The 7,588-nt window shown below is 34.0% G+C and overlaps 1 non-coding gene across 1 annotated transcript; it reads left to right on the forward strand.

The window, feature by feature from the left end:
* Positions 1–387: 387 nt before the first annotated feature.
* On the forward strand, positions 388–5,403 carry LOC114257192 (uncharacterized). The gene is made up of 3 exons (XR_014341727.1): positions 388–932; positions 3,195–3,272; positions 5,017–5,403. It is a non-coding gene; the product is annotated as an uncharacterized LOC114257192 (transcript).
* Positions 5,404–7,588: the final 2,185 nt, after the last annotated feature.

The following is a 7,588-nucleotide window of genomic DNA, read 5'->3' on the forward strand; positions in this document are numbered from 1 at the left end:
GGCTAGGTGCCGTTGGAATCGTGAGAAAATTCCGAGCAATTTGATGTATGCCACTGTGTACGGGACTAAACACCAAAATCGAAAATTGCCAGAAATGTAATACTGGGCTCTGATACCATGAAAGATTAGTTTGAGAGAGTGAGAGAAGTTAAAGAGCGAGAGAGAGACTCTGAAATGTTTTGTATATTTGTTAAATTACAAAGGGAACGAAGTCTCTCTTTATAGAGAGAAACATGGGCATTGGATGCCACACTCACCGAAAGCAAAAGCTATACAATTGATTGAGTACCACCGAAAGCAAAAGCTATACATTTGATAATATAAAGCAAAAGCTATGTAACACTATACAATTAATAATAATAAATTTAAAACTATTCTAACAATTAGAAATGTTACCCAATCTAGAAAAAGTGGAAATATATAACTGTGATTTGGTGGAAGACGTATTCGGAATTGGAGGCCAGCACGGATTTCCCCTTGAAAACATACGAACGCTAATTGTCAGATGTTGTGACAAATTGAGAAATCTGTTCTCTCCTTCCATTGCTAGAGGTCTCGTGCATCTCCAAGAACTAATAATAGATGATTGCTCAATGATGGAAGAAGTGGTTGCGAATGAGGATGGCGAACATTCAGCAGGTGGTAGGATTTACAGTACTCTGTTCCCTCAATTGAAGCATTTGGAACTCAGAGGTCTACCTTCACTTGGGAGATTTTGCCATGTTATTCATGACTGGGAAATGCCATTTTTAGATCACATGGCTGTCCTTAACTGTCCTAAAATGCAGACTTACTCTCCTGGGTTCGTGCATGCCCCAAACCTACAGTGTGTGAAAGTGGAAGAACAAAATTGGTGGGATTCAAAAGGAAAACGAGTAGAGTGCATCTGGATAGATGATCTCAATAAGACCATACAGCACCTTTTTGAGAAGGTATGTTGTTCCTACTGTTAATAAATACTTGCTACACATGATGACCACCAACCTTTCTTTTCTCTTCCATAAAGTATGTTTTTAGGTAATCTTAATCAGGAAAAGTTCAAACCATATTTTGCTGAATTAGATAATTGGCACTCGCAAGCTTTTGGCAGGAGAGAACCAAAAATGTTTTACATTTTCACAAATGAAAATGTGGCAGCTGGAAATAGTGCATTTTCCCAATAGTTTATACAATTAAAAGGTTCATCTAAAGTAAGTTTGTAAAAAAATATTTTGCATTTACAATTTACTTCCCCGTAGTTACAAGATTTTCAAATACAAAAGTTCCTTTTACTCTTGTGAAGTCTTTCCAAATGTGGGCTCACCCTCTAGGGTTCTCTCTTAATTATTTAAGGGTAAATTACACTAACACGCCCTAAAGTTTGGTCCAATTACATACCACCCCTGACATTCTGGAAATTACATTTTTACTTTTGTGGTTAATAGTCTCATTTCACTTATGAAGTACGGGTACTCCAAATGATACCGTACGAGTACCGAGTACTTACCGGGTGTAGGTACACGTACCGGTACGGCGGTACGTGTACCGGGTACGCTGAATATATGCCGAGTACAGCAAATATATTGGGATACGTCGTGGGTACAAAACTGGTATGGCGAGGTGATTTTTTTTTTTTGGTAGCTGCTGTAATTTGTTTAAGCCGTTATTATTCTTCTTTCAATTTTGAAAATATTAAGTAATTTATTTCCAATACCTTTTACCCATGAGTTATGGTTTTGCTCTCTTTTACATCCTATTTTAGACAATCAAAAAAGAAAAATAAAGAATTATATAACTTTTTAGACAAACTGTTCTCTTTTTAGTTTTGATATTGAAATTTTGATTTGTATGTTAGATGTTTAGCTATAAATGAAAAAAAAAAAATTGACGTACCCCAGTCGTACCCGTACCCATATCCTATTTTTTTAAGAATTTGTCGTATCGGCGTACCCACACCATACTTATACCCTTATCTATACCCGCACCCGTGCTTCATAGCATTTCACAAACCCCCCTGCTTATATAAAAGGTAACAACTCCTAGTAAAAAAAACAGAAGAAATTACATTAAAAAAAAAAAAAGTAAAACAAAGCAAAGGTAAAAGAAAAAAAAAAAAAACAAAGGAAGTAAAACAAAGTAGGAAAAGAGAGAGTGCATGAGTTCAATATGTTCATTCTGTCTAAATAATTACAATGACAATGGGGTTAGTGTAATTTCCTAAACGTCATAAGTGATATGTATTAAATCCAAACCTCAGGAGGTGTAACTGTAATTTATCCATTATTTAACTATAGCACTTCTGTGTATTAGAATATTAAACTATAGAATCTTGACCGGCAAAAGTACTCCACAGGTGGATGCAGCAATTAGTTTTCTTTTTGTTTTTTGTTTTTTTTTTGGCTTTCTATGATGGTTGTCTTTGCATACAATTATGCATCTACAATACAAGAGATACTATAGGATCAAAATTGTAGAGAAACATAATTCTTTAAATTAAGAGGATCACATAATTCCCTTACCCCTGTGTTTGAATGAACGAAATTTGCGATTAAATCTTAATTCTAAAAGTGAATAAATAGTATGTAAGAAAAAAATTACTCCCTTATCATTTTTATGTTGACAATTTCATTCTAAAGATTGAGTTTGTATTTGTTTAGCTAAGTAGAGTCCTTGAGTAATTCCGTAGTTTAAGATTGAAGATGCACATTCGCATTGCATTTACATCACTTAAGTTAGTTTTATCTTGATTAATATAATGGATTATTGGTTTGTATTGGGTTCATGACTTATAGATAATCATATTTGGTTCGATACATTTGAAAAAAACTGAGCATCCGTATGTTGCTTCTTTGAAGCAGGGTTTGACCTTTCAAATGCGCACAGTTTCACTGACTGCATGGTAGCTTTGTTTTGCTGGAACGGTGCTTTGTTAACATTGGAGTTCTCTAGTAGCACTTCCACATTTGAATGTTGGGCTGGTTCATTTGAACAAACATGGTTTTGTCTTGAGCAAAAATATGTTCTTTCAATTTATTTTTCTCTACTATGAATATTTGTAAATTTTTGTTTCACTTTTTATAAAATAGTAAGTTGTAGATCATGGTAGCTGATTTCTTATTTTCATGTATGTCTATATTTCTTCTATTACTTACATTTTCACATATTGTTTATCAATCAAAACCTTATCTTCGAGCATTCCTCTTTTTGCATAGCAGCAACAAGAAGAAGAAGAAGAAGAAGAAGAAGAAGAAGAAGAAGAAGATGAGGAGTAGGAGGAGGAACAATAACAAATAGTAAGTTCTATCTGATTTTGTAGTTTCCTAAACCTTTTCTTTAAGTTGCTTGTATGCAATCAATTTTTATTTTTTGGTTTTTGTTTCAGCAAGATAACAAGAGGCAAGTTCTGTCATTTTTCTAGTTTCCTAAACCTTTGCTACAAATTGCATGCAAACACACATTTTTCTTTTTTTGTTTCAGCAAGAAATAGAGGAAGAAAAATAAGATTAAGAAGATAAGAATGATGACAATAATGATGATGGCAATGACACAACAATGGTAACATTAATGATGACAATGAGGATGAAAATTGATGGTGGTGAAGATCTGATGACAGCAGTGATGACAACACTAGATAATGTGGTTGTTCAGCTCTCTAATCATTTTTCCACGCCAGTAGAGCATTTACAATTTTTCATATAGAATCACATGATTTTTATTTTTTCTAAGTTGATCAACTAATAAGTTTGACAGTGAACAAGTTTGTGTGCTTATATGGTTGCATTTTTGCTTAAATTGGCTCTCGAATTAAATTGGTTTTCTATGATTTGATATAACTTGAAGGTTCCTAAAATATTACTAAATTGAAAATTGGTATTTAATGATTTGGTTGTCATTAAGATGTATTTGTAATAAAAAAGGCAACGCCCAATTAGTACATTGTATGTTTCGGAAGGAAAAGATTAGATGCACACCTAACCTTTGGCATAGTGCACAAAATGGTTGTCCTGTGACTTGAACCTATAACCTCAAGGTTATTAGGCCAAAGTTTTACCATTGAACCAATGGTCACCCCTATTAAGATGTATTTGTAATAATCCATAAAAAAAATGTTTGTGAGGCCCACATGCTTAAGTTGTCGTTATGGTTAGGCCCAATTTCATATGTGTGTGTGCGTGTGTTGAACATGCATTTGCCAAACAAGGTGTAACATGTGCTAAAACATGATTATTTTGTGGATTTGTGATTAATTAAGTTTGTTCATGAAATCAGTGTAATAATCTTGGCATGTGGCCCCTTATGGGCAAGACACCTCATGCATGCTACACTTAGTCCTTGTATCGTGCAATGCATCAATACTTTGACACCTTGCCCATCTGTTACATCACATGTTCACTCTTGCTAGAAATAAAAGAATTAGTGTTCAAGTTTTTCATCTTGTCTTGCCCACTGAATTATATATATATATATATATATAGAGAGAGAGAGAGAGAGAGATTTGTGGGAAAACTCAAGAATAAATTTAGAAGAAATTCAAGAGGAAATTTGAAATATAAACCCAAGGTAAGAAATCTAATTTCTTTGTTAAATTCTTGCATTCTAATTAGTGTACTTTGGTTTTCATAACTTGAAAATATAGAAATAATGTAATAAAATCCTAAAATAGAACCCTAGGTGGTTATATCATTTTTGAGAAATCTTAAAATGAGACCTCAAGTTGCTAATTACTTGCATACTATGACTACCTTTTTATATGGTTTGAGTTTTGTCTCTCTCTCTCTCAGCACTTACTATATTTTCAAAAGTTCTCTATATGTTCATCTTAGTGGAAATCATGTTTCTTGCTATCAACACTAGGAAATGGATTTTATACTATTGTTAAACAATTGTGCTTTTACTAAATGCTTCTTTACGGCGTGTGAAGCCGCTCCAGGAATTAGACTACTCACTGATCTTATTAGCTTACTCGGTGTTTCACCTTTTCAAGTAACAAGGCTTGAGCGGGGAATCATTAGCTTACCCATTGTTTCACCATTTCAGGTAAGAAGGCTTGAGGAGGTGATCATGGAGCTTCCTTGGACCCTTTTTGTATATGTCAAAAACTCTCTTTGTTCATGAAGACTTGGCTTGGCTTGGTGTCTTATTTATGCCATGGCTTGTATCATGTTTTGAGACATACTTATGGTGAATGTATGTTTGTGTGTATACCTTCTTTTGCGTATGGTGGCCACGTGGTTACCACCTAGTCATAGATCTGAATTCCACAGAGGCTGGGGTTCGGGTCGTGACAATGTATGTCTACAAAATTTTGCTCTTTTTTCTTTGGAAAAGCAGAACGGATTTGTCTTAAGTCTTTACGAATTGAACTTGTCTATGGACTGCTTTCATTATTGTTTCTTAATACATGAGGTTAAATGTTTTGTTGAAGTTGCATTTTCAATAAGCCTTTATGATAGGAGCCTATTTATTGTCTTAATATTTCCATTTTTATAATACTATGAAGAAGAATACTTCAAACATGTTTAGTTTCACCTGCAATTATCTACAAATTACAAGTGTTGGTTAAATTCAAGAGACCCTAGTGAGACTTGAACCCAGATGTCTGGATTTACTGTTTATCTTAGAGTCTAATTTCTTTACTGCTAAGCTATTGTGTCGTTTCAATATAGATATATTTGTAGAGAGTGCAATGTTATATAAATAAATTTTGTCAAACGTTGTGTATAGGACAATGTGACGTGGCTTATTTGATTTATCATGACTTCAAGATAAATGATTAGCCCTCTACAGTAGTATACCTGTTATGCAAATTACTTATCTTCTAAAAGTGCTTTTTTTTTCCTTTTTTTTTTTTGGGTGCAAAAAGAAAAACACAAAGAAACTATAGAAAAAGATGTACAGAGGCTCACACCCTCGCATAAACAATCCCAACCATATCTGCAACTAGCAGCGGCCTAATGGTATTAGGTGGGCAGTCCATCACTAGTAGGTGCTCAATTTGATTCTCTCCCGTATGAGCTAGAGCGTTTGTGCATCTATTGGCTTCACGAAAGACGTGTTGTGAGTGCAATTCAAGGCGGCTTTGGGTACAAGTCAACAAAGTCATCGCTTTAGATCCCAAAAAATTAACTAAAAAAAAGGCTATAATTTTTTTTAATTATTATATTAGCCTATGAAAAAAAATCTTATTGTAATTTAAAAGGTTTCAACAAAATTCATTTATTATTTAAAGCTAATAGATGGTTGATATGATAAATTATTGCGAAATTTTTTTTAGGGTCTTTGGTATTAAGATTTTATAACATAAAGGACATTCAATATTTTCACAATGTCTAAAGTCCCTCAATATCGATCTAGAGAAATTCTGGACTTCTCAGAATTTCTCTAGGTTCAAACTAGAGAAAATTAAAATTTCTCTGAGTTCAAACTAGAGAAATTCAGAAAAAAATGAACATCATAGAGAAAATTAAACAAATTTCTCTCTAAGTTTGTTTTACTGAGTGTACCAAACAAACAAAACAAACAAACAAAAAGTATAAATACATGCATATATACATATGACTTCACCAATTTTACTCCTTTAAACTTCACTAAGTTTTAAATCAGTGAAGAGAGGGAGAGAGAGAGATAAATTTCTCTAGGTTCAAACTAGAGAGAATTAAAATTTCTCTGAGTTCAAACTAGAGAAATTCAGAGAAAATTGAACATCATAGAGAAAATTAAACAAGGTAGAGAAAATTAAACAAATTTCTCTGAGTTTGTTTTATTGAAATTTCACTGAGTTTTCTCAATAAAATTTCATTGAGACAACTCAGTGAAATTCACTAAGTGTGCCAAACAAAAAAAAATAAACGAACAAACAGTATAAATACATACATATGACTTCACCAATTTTACTCAGTTAAAATTCACTAAGTTTTAAATCAATGGAGAGAGAGAGAGAGAGAGAGAGAGAGAGTAAATTCCACAATGTTCCTTGTATGTCTCACTACCTCCTCTGATCCAAGACTCGCATGCATAACCTGGAGGATTTAGCAATAATGGTGCCGGCAAGGAAGCTCCGGTTTTCATCTAATTTTTATTTGATCCAGTACCACCGTCGATCTCTATCTCTCTTCTTTTCTGTTCATTGCCTGCAAATCTGTGTCACTCTCTCTAGAAAAAGCGATGAAGACTAATAGGGAACGGACGGCAACGCCGGAGAGTCGTTAGAGCAAAGGTCCACTTGGATCTGAGCGAACGACAACGATCTCTTCGACGTCGGACTTCACGATGAAGTAGCTACAGTTCGAGAAGCTGGAGAGGAGAGCTATGATGTTGTGGCCATTGGCGGTGGAGAAGACAAGGAGAAATGAAGGGTGTATAGAAGACGTGTTGTAGAGGATCTAGAAGATCGAGACTGTTGCTTTAGAGAGAGAAAGAGATGCATAGATGAGAGAGAGAGAGAGAGAGGAAAAAATGTGAATTTAGCAGAGGAAGAGAGAGTTTAGAGTGTGAGAGGGAAAAAAAATGAGGTTTGATTTGAGAAAGTCAAATTTCTTTGTAATATATAGGTGTGGAAATTGAGGGACCTTAGACATCATAAAATAATATTGTGAATCTCTTTTATTAC

Source organism: Camellia sinensis, chromosome 10 (assembly GCF_055761805.1).
Source record: "Camellia sinensis isolate YWXY chromosome 10, ASM5576180v1, whole genome shotgun sequence".
In the NCBI taxonomy this organism is placed as follows: domain Eukaryota; kingdom Viridiplantae; phylum Streptophyta; class Magnoliopsida; order Ericales; family Theaceae; genus Camellia; species Camellia sinensis.